This window comes from Cetorhinus maximus, chromosome 26 (genome assembly GCF_964194155.1).
Source record: "Cetorhinus maximus chromosome 26, sCetMax3.hap1.1, whole genome shotgun sequence".
NCBI classification, from domain to species: Eukaryota; Metazoa; Chordata; class Chondrichthyes; order Lamniformes; family Cetorhinidae; genus Cetorhinus; species Cetorhinus maximus.
The window spans coordinates 18,765,914-18,781,454 of NC_135904.1; positions in this window are offsets into that span (position 1 = coordinate 18,765,914).

The window sequence follows — 15,541 nt, forward strand, 5'->3', positions numbered from 1 at the left end:
TCTGGATTTGGCTTTCCAACTCATCGTAAAGAGTCAGTAGAAGGTGAGGGAACATCATGCAGAGCTGTTGGAAGCCCTCAACAGAGTGACATACGAGTCAGAGGAGTGCGTCCACATGCTCTCTGATGAAGTGTTGCCCATATGTCTGCGCATTGAAGTCTCCATGGGAAGGAGAGCGAACGCCATGGAGACCCTGGTCCAGCAGAACGTGGAGATGTGTGCAAACTGGCACTCCATTGCAGTAGCCATGGGTGAGTTCTTGCAGTGGCAAAGCGAGAGGGAATCAGGGTACCTTGCCACCCCTCCAGGTTCTCCTTCCCCTCAAAGTGTCATGCCGGGGCTCTCGGCCATCTGAAGAGAGGAGGAGCGGCAGCTGGATATCCCTGGGTCATCCACTCCGGAATCTCAGAGGCTGTCTGCTCCCTTCGAGTTCCCTTTGCATGTGACCCCCCTCAACCTTGCCCTCTGTCACGCATAGGGTACAGCTGGCTCACAGGAGGGCAGCCAAAGCAAGCCAGGGCCTCAAGGCCTCAGCTCTCCATAGGGTGCACACTAAAATCTTCAGAGGCAACAGGGCCAACCATTGCACAGGCTGTCTCCACTCCTGCTGTGGATATCAGAGCAGCATCTCGAAGAAGTGGTAGGCTTAGAAAAGTTAAGAAATTCTGATCACAAGTGTTTGCACAGGTGAACATATTTTGTCATTTTATAATCTGAAAATATATTCAATTTTATTGAATAATGTGTAATGTTGTCTTTCAGCTTCATTGACAGGCTTGCCCGCGACTTGCACACAACTGGATCACGAGTGGTCCTGGAGGGAGAGGTGTGTGTGTGGCATTGCCTTTTGGAGCTTGTTGCAAGGACTCTCCCACGTACGTGGAGCCTTCATCCATCACATTCATCTCACTGTCCCGAGCATTTTCAATGCTGCCTGCTGGGGTTCTCTTTCAGTTGGCTATCTGAGCTGAACTGCATCTCTGCCCACCACTGACTGCACTTCCAGGTAGCACCTGTGCCGTCCAACACAAGGCTTCGCTCACTTTCGATTTCAACAATGATGGTCGTGTTCAAGTTTTTCATCAGCTCCCCCATCCTTTTCCCTCCCCCAGTCACCCATGTCCTTTCCCCATCACTGTTGATGCCCCCCCAGCATCACATTCCACCTGCCCACTGTCAGCCACCAACCAGAACCCTTATCTTTCCAGGATGTACAGGTGAACATGCATGTTCCCTACCTTCCTGACAATCCCACCCCCATCCATGTTGACCTCCCTGACCTCCTCCTCCCCATCCCCAGTGTCTGTGTCTGCCCCCAAGTCATCACCAACCACCCTCGTCTTCCCTTCTACCGCTACCAACACACCCTCACCCTCCCACCATTTCAGCTCCCTCTACACTCCTCTCATACTCACCATTACGTCCTACCGCACCCACCCTCAGTTCACTCCCTAGAAGGCAGTCATTGACTCCACAGACCCCTCCCTTGCACGTTCACCTCAACATCCCCCACCCCTTACTCTCCCTGTTCCACTCTTATTCCTTCCTCCCCCGGGACACCTTCTCCCCTCTGAAATTCCTCCTCCATCCGGAAACCTTTCCCCTCTGAACTGCCTTACACTCACCTCTCCCCTTACACTCACCTCCCCACGTGCTGCATTCTTCCCTGTTACACCCTCCTTCCCCCGTTCTCCCTCCTCCCAGCCTCAGTACCACCTGACACTTTTGTTCCCACACTCACCTCACCGACACCTTTGCCTGCAATAACACCTTTGCCCCACCCTCCCAAGCTCAACCCCCTAGTACACCTTCCCTCTCCCAGTCGCACCTAGTCTTTCCTCTCCCACCACCCCCCAAGTACACCTTCCTCTCCCACTCACAGCTGGACCTTCCTCCCCACCCCACCCCAGCCTCCCCACCAATCATCTGAAGCAGCCTATGGCCAAGACAGTGATGCTCTGAAGCAGATCCAAGACATCAACGGAGACCTCCCACCTTACATGAGCTGCTTCGCAGCGGCACTATGCCCATGAGAATCCACCTAGCATGTGATGAATGTGTTCATCCAGGGTCCAGTAGCTGTAGGGCTCCAGCATCTTCTGCTCCTCGGATGTCAGCCATCTGAGCAAGGCCCTAACGGTAAGTCCCGACTTCTGCATGTCACACTTGTCCTGAGGTGTTTTGGGCCAGCGTGTTTTCCCGCCAGAATAACAATAAATCTGGCGTGGGGAGACGATTCCGCTTGGGCCTTACTTTGCATCTCGGGTTCACGCCGGCCTCCAGCGAGATTGGTGTTCCGCCATGGTAGACACCATCGGATGATGCCGCTGTGCTTTCATGCCAGCGTAAAACCAATTTCTGGTCTTCTCACCATATTGTCCCATTTCCCTTCCCCACCTTCCCCTGCCCACCATGACACCCGATACCAGCCCCCGTCTCCACAGTGCTGGGAAAATTCAACCCAGAGTTTCTGATGTCAACCATAGCTGGCTGCTTTCCTTCCCTTTTCAGAAAATTGTCACCCATTCTGTTATACTCTATCTCAGATGTTAGAAGGCAACATGCCGTTCAGAATACCCACTCACACTTTAAAGCAGGTTATCTAACTGTTAATTATAGGACCCTCACAAACTTACCACATATCTGTTCTCAGAGCTAGTATCTCCCTTTTCCACACATGGTAATCCCTTGCTGCACAGTGTCATCATATTCGTCTTAACCTCTCTGATTCCTTTGTTCTTGTTCTCATCATGGGTGTCTGTAACTGTATAGCCATTGAACAAGTTTAAGCCTTTAGAGCGTTACTGTACCGGTTCCTTCTGTTTCCCCCTCCTTTCATTGTCGGAAGTCACTCATTTCAGTTGTAGTCCTACAGCCAGCATTAAGGCCCCTGATTTGCATATGCAGGGCATCTAATGCTTGTTTCAGGTGGGCATCTTGCCCACCTGGAAGTCAGCAGCTCCCAATTTGCCAGCTTGCACACTTCCAGGGAGACAGAGCACCAGAGTTCACAGCCTGAAACTCACCCGCAACTTCAATTTTTTGCCCAAAAAATCAAGTGAAGAAAGGCTGAATTTCTCCTCCCTTTGTCTTCTAGCCAACTGCTAATTAACCTAACGTTGTTCAAATTGAAATATAAAGCGCAACCATTTCTCAACACTAACCATGCATCCTCAAACAATCTTGATTTATACCCTGTCCACTTGTCTAGCTGACTACATCATCAGCCTGATGCTCACTGAAAAATCAAACCAGAACCCTGCAATAGAGGCATCATGTTACTCTGCTGACAGTTACCTCAGGGCAGGGTTTAGCAAAGCATATCACTCCATGCCTTATGAGTTTAACACTTGAATTTTATGTGTCTGCCCATTTCATTTTCACTATAAAGCTGTTCATTTAAAAACCCTCTAAAACCTAAACATTTTCATTGGGTTTCATTCCCTTTGAATTATTTTTTATTCAATGAAAGTTAAAGTATTTCATGATATTTTGCCCCCTTTCATCTTACTCTCTCATGCATGGATTCCTACTATGACTGTCCCAAGGTTAAATCGGATATCCCCTGAAAATGGGCACAGAGATTGCATTGCACAATTAACCTGTGATCTTTCAGTGTAATGCAACTTCGTGCTGCCTACTTATTATTATGATTTCTGTGTGTAGACAGCCCTGATCGGGTTGTTCATTGGCTGCAAGCATTAGTGGGGAACTAGTATCTTAGTAACAGGACTACCTAAAGCTGGACTGCACCTCTGAAAGCAGAGATGTATTGTGGCTGGAGCAGGTGCTGGGAGTTGTTCTGCAACTAAATCTGACCTGAGAAAGAATGAAGAATGGCTGGCTATGGGAGAGAGCAGGCACTTGGTTTGTGGATGCTGCACAGGAGGTCTTGGCAGAAGTAGTGGAAAGGAAGAAAGATATCCTATATCCTCAGAAAGCAGGAGGCTCTACAGTCACGCAATGAGAAGGCAGCGGGAGCAATAGCAGTGGAAGTTAATGCCAGGAGTTTAGTCTGAAGGACTTGGATTCAATAACACAAGTTTAATGACCTTATGTGACTGGTCAAGGTCGGTGAGTGAATTTTCAGTACCATATCCTACCAACTGTTACAGTAGACCCAGTCACTGTTCAATTTACCACACTCCCATCACTCACCCTACCAATAATCTCTACCAATCAAGACTCATAGCTAACCTAGCCTTCACCTCGTCCTCACACATTTATTACTGTTGCGTGCCTCATACCCACATCACATAGTTTGCACGCACTGCCAGTTATTCAATCATGACAGTCACATCATCCAAGTAAATTCCATGGCACTCACTCTCACATCTCCCTCTCTCTTTCACAAGAAGATTGTGCACAGTCAGAGGCAGCAGGAACTGCCATATCATTAGAGGTGTGTCTCCATTGTCTAACCCCAATGGAGATTATCCTGGCTGTTATGGGAAGGACAGTGCTGAGGCTGTAGCCACCTGCAGGGCTGAATCCATTGAAGGTGATGAAATCCTCTTTCCTACTCATCTTTCTCACATCCCACTTCTCATCCCTAATTCTCCCCGATTTACAAGCTGCAGATAGCATAAGCATGCACTGCTCACTTTCTCCTCTCCATTCACCACAACGTGAATCATCATCGCTTCTTCATTTCAGATACGTTAGAACTGCAACCTGCCTAAGTAGTGGTGAAAGAACAGGAAGACATTGATGATGAAGATACAATGTCACTTAATTGCACACTCAGAAATTGACACTGCGCAAAACTTAGAGCATAGCAGACAGGCAGGATCTGCATGTAGTGAGATACTGGGCACAAGTACACTGTAAGCAGGGCAGGAGGCAAGAATAATGCAGGTGGCAGCTCGTCATTTGTTCAGGTCACACATGAGCTTTGCTACAGAGCACTCAGCTGAAGACTTTGATGGACCAGACCACAGAAAAAGGCTGATTGATATACTTGGAAATGCTTAGTGCATTGAGAAGCCTGTCAGAAAGTCTGCGTTCAATGCCAAGGAGCAAGGAAGATCTCAGCACCAAGTTGGTACAGGGTTTTGCATAGAGCTTGCAACTGTCCTTTCCAGCATGGAAATGGTGGTCAACTGCATCAACACAGTTGTGATCAAGGCCCTGGACGGGGGGTGCACAAGGTGCAAAACACCGGGGACCATGCTGTTGGCTGGGCTGGTCTCAACTTGCAACTTTTGCCTTTAAGTGCTGCCCCTCTACCCTGGTGGCCATATCCATAGGTTGCACTGAATGCACGTTCTAACTCTGAAACCTGGCCACTGTCCTTAATTCAACGGAGCTCCTGAACATGGCATCCTAATTGGCTGCCCTGAGGAAGATCTACCCAATAGGTGCACCAGTGCCAGTGCACCGCGCTCTCTTGGGCCTTGGCCAGCCTCCCTGCTGCATCACGGTGTCAAAGTTGAAGGTTAGTAAGTATAACTCTGTATGCAATGATATGAGGGGGTTGTGATAAGTGGGAACAACCTCTGATGGTTTCAGCATGCAGCTCAAGCTAGTGTAGCTCCTCAATATTGTCTTCCAAGATAGACCTCTGCATAAACCTAGCAGGAGTGACAATGAGGCTGGAGGGCAGGAACAATGCCTGGCACTAAGATAAATGATGAGAGGTGGGTTTCCAGACTTGATCACAGTCAGGGACGAGGAAGGTGTAACGTTTGCATATGGAAGAGCACTCCTGCTGCTTCTGGTTCACAGGAAAATCCTCAAAAAGGTTAAATATTTGAACTTTCCTGAGTCTCTTTTGGTCTCTGTCTCTCTCACTCTTTCTCTAGCTTTACTTCTTAAGGGAAAAGGCAAAAAAGATTTTATAGTTACCTGTGCTGCTTGGCACTTTTTAGTGGTCATTTTTATTAATTACTCATTTCTTTGAATTATCAATTTATTGCTTTGACATTGATTTTATTTTTGCTCAGCAAGTTATGTTTTCTTCATACCTTAACTTTTTTATGAAATTTATGTTTAATGTTGTGTCAAACCCGATCTCAAGCAGCTGCTGCTAGGTTTCTTGCTGAAAGGGAATGAAGGACTCACAACTAGCCTGATTGCTTTTCGGGGTTATTTTTGCTCCAATAGAAATGGGAAGTGTTGGAAATGCTCAGCACATCTTGTGGCATCTGTGCAGAGAGAAACAAAGGTTAGTGACCTTTCATCAGAACTAGTGCAGATCGTGGACCTGAAGCATTTACTCTTTTTCCCTTTCCATAGATGCTGCCTGCCTGCTGAGAATTTTCAGTATTTTTTGTTAACATTTCAGATTTCCAACATCTGCAGTACTTTGCTCTCCTAATACATGCTCCATGCTGGGCATTTGTTCAATTCACTGGAAGGTTTTGCCATTTTTAAACTTGGAAATGAAACCGTGCGCCTATTGAATATGTCACTGTTGGTTGAAGATATTCTCATTGCGGTGGTTATGAGGTACAAGTCTTTTGGATGTTGCTGACCAGATATTGCATCAGGCCAGGTTCAAAGAAGCAGAGCTGGTTGCATGATATGAATGAGCAAGTTGTGTGCAATTGTGTGATAAAGCTGTGGTTCATGCTGAAACCTGAGCTTTCAATCAGCTTTGCAATAGAGGCATTTAGTACAAAAGCCAAGAAGTTTTGCTGAACCTACATAAAACAGTTCAACCCCACTGTGATTATGGTTCCCAATTCTGGGCAGCCGAAGGATGTGAAGGCTTTATAGAGGGTTCAGAAGAGATTTACTAGAATGGCTTTAGGAATGAGGCATTACAGAGAAATGAGGTTGTTCTCCTTAGAGCCAAGAATCCCTGAGGAGCTGAAAAAAGAGACGTTGAAGCTTTTCATCGTGCACTCATCAGGACACTTCACAAGAATACCAATATAAGGGATAAACAACAATTTATACTGTATGAGAAGAGTGCTGATTGGTTGGCAAGTAGACTCTGATTGGTAGAGACATTGCAATGGAGAATGTACCAGTGATGGTGACAGACAGTTAACTGCCAAGTATTGTTTGAAATTTAAACCAGGCAGCTTGACCCTGATTAGTCAAGGCATTGCACTGAGGAATGAGTCAGCAAATGGCTGTCGCTTATTTTGTTTAGCTGAAACTGGCGCGATGTGTGTTCATGTTCTTTCTGACTGCAAAGAACAAGGCCCTGTGTATTAATATATGTGGCTTCCAGTACACGCAAATGCGCCACACTACAAGCCAGACTGACAATCTTAAATTGGTTGCCAGCATAATTCTTAGTACACTGGGGATTATTTAGCAAATGCTGTCCAATCACAGAATCACATCTAATGTTGGACACTGTGTTTTGAGTTATGCAAGCACAGGCTGGTTGGGTACGGTCTGTACCTTGCCTGTTGTGACCAGCGGTCGGGACATGCTGTTTGATACGATCAGTCAGTTTTTAGGATGTATGGCCTACATACATTGCACACATGGCACTGAAATTCATACACTACGTTACTTATTTGTGTGATAGGCAGAACGTCTTTTTGGTTTGACGGCAGCATCCTGTTAGTGGCAAATACCACTCATGTTTCTACTGCATAGTTGCAGCATGAAACAGCTAGCTTCATCATCAGTTGCTCAAATTTTTGAGATACCCTGCCCTTCCAGGGTAATATGAGGTAGACTGGGCACTTTTCAGGGCTGAAAGCAATGGTCTTAGGCTTGTTCATGAACATGCGGTGATATGCAGCACAAAATGATCTGATCAGAGTAGCCATTATCCCGCAGGATACCTTTGATGTGCCCTATTTCAGCATCAAGCTTGCATGATGAGCAAATGACTCAGCCCTATTTACAAGGTTGCCGATAAGACCAACCTTATAGCATGTGGAACTGTAAGAATCCCAATGTGTATATTGAGCAGTGAAGGCAGGCTTGCGGTAGTCCATGATAGAGAACCCCCTGGCAGATTTCTCAACTAGTACGTCAAGGAAGGGAAGTTCATTTGACTGCTCCATTTCAAAGGTGAATTTGAGCGCAGGATGGAGCCCATTAAGACATGTAAGGAAATTATTACATGCAGCTGCGGATTTAAATATAGAAAATGTATCATCCACGTATCAGAAATATACGAGGGGTAGGAGGTTAGTTGTCGTTCCATCGAAGACACATTTTTCATGGAACCCAATAAAAATGTTTGCGAGAGCTGGACCTAGAGTGAATCCCATGGCAACACCATCTACTTGAGCATATGTGGTGTCATTGAAACTAGTCAACTGCGCGAGTTGCCAAGTTCATAAGTTTAATGAAGACTGATTCACGCAATGGTGGTGGGTCTAGATCGCCATGATATGTTGCTGCAGTGCAAATATCTATGGCTTCCTTAAGCGGAACATTGGTGAATAGGCTAGCAATGTCAAATGAGCATATGGACACAGCATTGTTATCGATATGCAAGTCCTATATGGCCTTCGCAAATATGAAGGAATGCTTCATTGTGTATGTGGGAAAACTTGCTCAAAACTGGTTGTAACAATTCACCCAACCATTTGGCCAATTCATGTTGTGCAGAACCAGTCATAGAAAAGATACAGCATAAAGGGACATCACTTTTGTATATCTTGGACAGCGCATAGATATGCGGATGCAGCGAGGCGTGAGGACAAAGCCTGTCATATATATCACGCAGCAGTTCATCGCTCTTACACAATTCTAGCAAGTGTTTTTTAGCTTACTTTTGAGCAAGGCGGTCACCAGATGGTCATGTTGAGCGGCAGGACCAATGGATACGAATTTGGACCCATCATTAAGAATGGTGTGTGTGATATAATCACACTTGTTAAGGATGACAATTCACGTCCCTTTGTCGGGTTTACTGATGTGTATGTCCAGTTTGGTCTTAAGGCCTCGCTATGCTGTAAGACATTCACGTTGCATGTGAAAGTCAGACAAGTCGTTCGGAGTCCTGCAATATGCATGCACTAGGTCACCTATGCACGCTTTCAAGGATTCAGTGTCTTCAGTGGACCCTGCTTTGTGGCAGGATCATTGGGAGTAGGAGAGTTTGAAATCATCCTTAACATAGCAAAAATCCTGAGGGGGTTTGATGGAGGTGTATAAAATTATGAAGGGTTTAGATAGAATAAATAGAAACTGTTTCCAATGGCCGAAGGATCGATAATCAGATGACAGATTTAATTTCATTTAAGTAGATTGGCAAAAAAACCAGAGGCAACACAAGGAAAAACCTTTTGACTAAGAGTGGTTAGGGTTTGGAATATGCTCCCTCCCTAATATTGTGGTGGATACAGATTCAAGCTAGTGTTCAAAAAAATTGGATAAATACTTGGGGAAAAAAAATTTGGGAGAAAGAGCTTTTGGAGGGGCAGGATTGCGTGGTAGGACTGACTGGATTTCTTTTCAAAAGAACTGGCACAGTCTCGATGGGCTGAATGGCCTCCTTCTGTGCTGCGCTGTTCTATTCCATCAGACCCAAAGTGCATCATGAAAGCTCATCATATGAGGTGTCTGTATTTTCTTACCATCAATTTAAATAATCCCAGTAGCAAACTTTTTTGTAAGTTTTAAAATAAAGGTTATTTATTATCCCACACTTTAAGGTTTAAAAAAGTGACGTTTCATTCTATCAGCGTGCGGGGGTGGGCCCAACACGCCAACATGTAAAATGACGCGCGATGACATCGGGCGTGCACCTTGATGTCACTGCGCGCCATCACAATATTTCGTTCAGTGGGTGTGCAGCCGACTCCTATTGGCCTATTAAGGCCATTAAGAAATTAATTGAAGCACTTGTGAATGCTGCCTGTCCAACCTTAAGGTTGGCAGGCAGGCGAGAAGCCCACGCAGCCTTAGTGTTTTTCAGGAAACCTCATCCACGAGCGGGATGAGGTTTCCTGAAGTTTTTATTAAATAAATAAATAAATTTTCATAAATATAAAAACCTGTCCCAACTCATGTGACACAGTCACATGAGGGGACATGTTTAAATAAATTTTAAAATCATTTATTTAATTATTTTAATATCCATTCAATCTCCTTGAGGCAGCTCCGTGCCTCAGGAAGATTGCTGCACTCTGGCCCCGACTCTCCCTCTTCCCCCCTCCCGCGCAGGTAGTGCTGAGCGCTACTAGCCATGTATTACACTGGGCGGGCCTTAATTGGCCCGCCCGCGTTAAATGGCCGCGCAGAGCCGATCACAGGCGGTGATTGGCTCTGTGCCTGCCTGCTCCCACCGAGCCCACCCGCCATATGAAAAATCCTGCCCATTCACTCGACTCTCACACATTATCACCCACACAAAGACGAGATACAGATTAAAAAAAAGACTATACAATTACAAAGTAAAATTGTCAGTCTCAATCTCTCTTTTTTGGCTGGTCTGTAGTTTCTTAGATGAGTTGATACTTTTAGTTGAAATGAAGGCCTTATGAGCAGAGGTTTTCAGTAAATTGTGAGGCTTCTTAAAGTTGAATATCCAGGAGGTTGGTTCTCAGATGAACTTGAAGTCGCAACAGGTTGGGGAGACTCCTCCCACTTTCAAGGTATTGCTGTTTCTTACAATGGCTGCTTAGTTGACTGCAGCTGGTTTAATGGCTTTTTAATGGTCACTCTGTTTCTGCAGAGCTAATTCTTGCTGTTTTAAAAGCAGGCAACTAACGTAGCTGACTCAGTCATGTGGCCTGTTCCAAGTCCAAAGTCCTTTTCCAAGTAAGGTGGGTGTGAAATTTACCCTGTCTGGATTCGGATGAGGGAACATCATAATACAATGGGAGGTCAATGGGGACCCATTCAGATTCATTTAACACAAATTAAGTTTCGATGTGTCTTTTGTCCATGATGAACCAAAAAAACTAGTTGGCTGGAATGCTATAGTCATTTTGTTGACAATCCATCCTTAAACAAAGGGCTGTGCAAATTTCCAGATGGCTGTGAATGTCCATATTGTTACAGACACCTGATATAAAAAAGGAAAAATTTACCTTTTAAAAGACGAAGGACGGGCCCTCAGAGTTGGGAACTACAGTTCCCAACGGGCCTTAGCGGTTTCTGCTCATGCGCTGGCCTTGGAATGGCCACAAATTGCGCAGATCATTCCTTCTTGCAATCTATGTTTTCTGCACACGTGCCAGTCAGAGAATGGCCGCACATGAGCAGTTGGGGCATGTCCATGGCTTCAGATCGGTAAACCGGCCCTGTACACATGCGCAGTTTGTTTTTCTTTGTCTTTTTAAGATTTAAAGCGAGCTCCGTGCTTGTGCAGAAGGAGAAAGGAAATTAAAGTTAAACAGTGTGAAAAGAGGGTCAGGTGACCCAGAGGAGAACACCATTCAGAAGTCAGTGCCAGAAGAAACTGGACAGGGGAAAGGGATAGAAAGCAAGTCCCAAACCAAAGAAGTAAGCCCCAAAACCAGGGATTGGACCAGGAAAGGTGCTAAGAGGACAATTAAGTCAAAGGACAAGGACAGGAATCTGGAAAAGGTCCTGTTATGAGAAGTTAAAAGTAAGGAGCAGAGAGGAAGGCTCAAAGCTGAAAGGGAGAAAGCAACAGGATGCAGGCTTAAAGCAAAATAGGCTTGCGAGAAGCCAGAAGATCCAAGGAGACAGCTGAAGGTCTGTAGCTCTTTACTATGGGTATGTGAAGCAGTGGTGTTCTGTTGGCATGGCTGAGTATATGAGAGAGTGAGTGCATGGAAGGCAGAGCTTGAATGCACGTGGCAATCCAGGGGAGAGGAACTTCAGAAGGAGAGTTCAAAACCCTGGAGGTGACCCTTGTGGAAGGCGTCTGAGAGAAAATGTTGTTTGGGAGAAGATTTCAAAATGGGTTCTTTGAGAATGGAGATTGGAAACCCTCATGATGAGTTCAGCGAGACCGGTTGGCTCATGATGTGACAAGCGTCTGCGGGGAGCTGGTGAAAGATCCATAGCATCTGTTTAGGGTGGCATCTGTCACTTGGTTTCAGAGTGTGGCATGCCTGACCACAGGTCAACTATTGGTGCAGGTGGACTGTGTACTTACTGTGAACATGAGAGTATGAGATAGCTTTTGTAACTTGTTTTGTACCTGTACAAATCTGTATATATCTATGAAATTATAGTTGCGGGTAAAGGAATTGTTTGTTTTTTCTTGTTTAATAAATGTTTTATTCTTTTGTTAAGTTCATCAGCTAAAACCTGTGACTCTGTTCAGGAGCCGCTCTCCACATTTCTAAACAAAAAATGAAAGTTAGGATCTATCAATCCGGATTCCACCTGGGATCTGACTTGACCAGTACTAACATCAGCTAGGATCATAACAATATGTAATTAGGCATTTGCTTGAGTCTCAGGACTGTCTGGAGCTGATACTGCCAAAAGTCACATAGTTTGAAGCACTCATTTTAACAGCCTGCTTTTGTTCAAAATCTTAAAATATTGCCTGAAAGTTCATAACATACTGGAGCATGACAATTTCAATATTAATTGTTCAAACACAGCACTATTAACATCACTGAATTTAACCATGGGTCCTCAGATTTCCTGACAACAAGGTGAGAACACAGCAGCGATTGAGGGGGCTGATGACATGAGAGGGAAAAATGCCAATACGTACTGAATCTTCATTGCTGTTTTCTGATCTGATTGGGTGAGAGGGTTTGTTCACATTACTTGTGCTGACAGGTGACTTTCACAAATTTAGAAGTGACTTTTACAACTTTGAACAACTGATCTGCACTGCAGAGCTAGGATCTATCACAGTTTCATTTTTCTTTTATTTGTTCATGTGATGTGAGCATCGCTGGCTAGGCCAGCGTTGGTTGCCCATCCCTAATTTCCCTCGAGAAGGTGATGGTGAGCTGCCGTCTTGAACTGCTGCAGACCAAATGGTGTAGGAACATTCACAGAGCTGTAAAGCAGGGATTTCCAGGATTTTGAGCCAATGGCAGTGAAGGAACACCGAAATAATTCAAAGTCAGGATGGCCTGTGGCTTGAAGGGGAACTTGCAGATGGTGGTGTTCCCATGCATCCGCTGCCCTTGTCTTTCTAGGTGTTAGAGATCACAGGTTTGAGTGGAACTGCAAAAAGAGTCTTGGCGAGTTGCTGTAATGCATCTTGTAGATGGTGCATACTGCTGCCACTGTTCGCCAGGAGTGCTTAACATGGCGGATGGGGTGCTGATCAAGTGAGTTGCTTTGTCCTTGATGGTACCTAGCTTCTTGAGTATTGTTGGAGCTGCGCTCATCCAGGCAAACAGAAAGTATTCCATCACACTCCTGACTTGTGCCTTGTCGATGGTGGACAGGCATTGGGAAGTCAGGAAGTGAGTTACTCATCACAGAATTCCCAGCCTCTGGGTCTCGCTTATGCTGATTTACTTTGGATGTCAGATGAGGACCATGCGTTACCAGTGGCTGTCAAAGTCACCTCTGCCCTCAACTTCTTTTCCTTCAGTTTCTTCCCAGGGTCTCCTAGAAACACTTACAGGATCTCACAGTCAACAGCTTCAAAATGCATAAGACGGGTTTGTTTGCCAGGTCAGGCATTTATGTCAAATTTGCCACTGGTGATGTCAGTAAAAGTGAGCGGGCACTCAGCTTTGTGAATCTAGCAGGCTTCCTGTAGGTGCAGGGCATCATCAACCACACTCATGTGGCAACTGCCCACCACCAGACCCCCTGCACCCCCTCGATCACCCAGGGGTATTCATCAACTGCAAGGGCTCCTACTCCATCAATTGGCAACTGGTATGAAACCACCAAAAAGATATTTATGCAGATGTGAGGAAGATTCCCAGACAGCTGCCATGATGCTTTCATCCTGTACCAGTCCACCCTCGCTGATCTCTTCATATTTCAATGCAAATTACCACATTTTTTTTTGGAGACAATGATAACCTCTTCAAACGTGGCTGATGACACTTGTGAGAAGCCTAACCAATGAGTTTAATAAGCAATACAGTGAAAGAAATACAACAACCGGATATTTCATTGAGCAAGGCATAGGAATGCTAAAGTTACATTCTTCACAACAATGCACAGCAGTAAGGTTTGGATCTGCAGGAGAAACTCAGCATAGACTACAGAGTCTCTTAAGATGATTCCAAGCAGGAGGAAGTGGAACATTTTTGCGGTCAAGGCACTAGCAGCCCGGGATGCCATCATCATTGCGAGGTTCATGTAGGTTCCACCAGTCTACCCATCTAACAGGCGCATGCAAAGGCCACTACTTCACATCTCTCTCCCCCCCACCCCATTACCAATCCCCATCCTTCTCCCTACACAGAGCACACCCTACAAGCAACCAAGTGTCTCTCGGTGTGAGCTGTGGCTCAGTTGGTAGCACATTCACCTCTGAGTCAGAATGTTGTGCGTTCAATTTCCACTCCAGGACTTGAGGGCAAAAATCAAAGCTGACACTCTACTGAGAGAGTGCTGCACTGTCAGAGGTGCCATCTTTTGGATAAGACGTTAAACCAAGGCCCTGTTTGCCCTCTCAGGTGGACGTAAAAAAACCCATGTGGCTCTCTTGAAATATAGCATGGAGGTTCTCCCTGGTGTACTGGCCAATAATTATCCCTCAACCAACATCAAAGAAACAGATTATCCAGTCATTGTCAAATGTGGGAACTTGCTGTGCACAAGTTGGTTGCTGTATTTCATACATTACAACAGTGATTACATTTCAAAAAGTCACTTCAGAACTATTTAACCTCAGTCACCTCTGTGCCAAAACTAAATTGACTACCATAGGCATCCATGACCTTCAGTTTGCGGATGACTGTAGTGTTGTCGCTCACTCTGCACCAGATTTGCAAGCCACTCTCGATCTCTCCTATTCTGCATATTAGAGACTCAGCCTGTCCTTGAATGTTGTCAAAAAAACTCATATACCAACCTAGACCTGGACAGTCACATATTCCACCTCCCACTTATTTTGAAGGAGAGTGTTATGACCAATGCAGTTGGTATAGCTAAGTTATTTAAAAACCCCAGAGGGAAACTTTAAACAACTATCATAACCTATAATTTTAAGTGTTATGTTTGAGAAGCGACTCTAAATTCAGTAATCAGACCACTAGTTCTCGAGGTTTTACATTAAACTAAGTGAAACATTTCATTAATTTACACAAATTAAAATGTATATACATAAAGTTACAAATTACTACGATCATAACTTTTAACAAATTCACAAACTAATCCCCATTAAGGCAACAGCAACCCATAGACTTAACCAGGCACCAGGCAAAGCATTTTCACCTTACAAATTCAAAATGAGGTTCTTTTCACTTTGGTTCCTGTGGAGACAGTTGGAGGCTTACAGCTGTCTTTTGATCTCACATTGCCTCTGCCCTGCACACACAACACTGCTAAAGTTATACCTACCACAACCCATTGAAAGTAAATTTTCATTGTATCACCAACCTCTGAACTAAACCTCTCTAACAATAAAACCGCTTTCATAGTACCAATTTTATTAGTAATATAAACATATTGCATATTCCAATTTCCACCCCTCCATCATTTTCACATGGTCTATCACTGACACTTCCCTTCCCTTCCTTGACCTCCCTGTCTCAATTTCTGG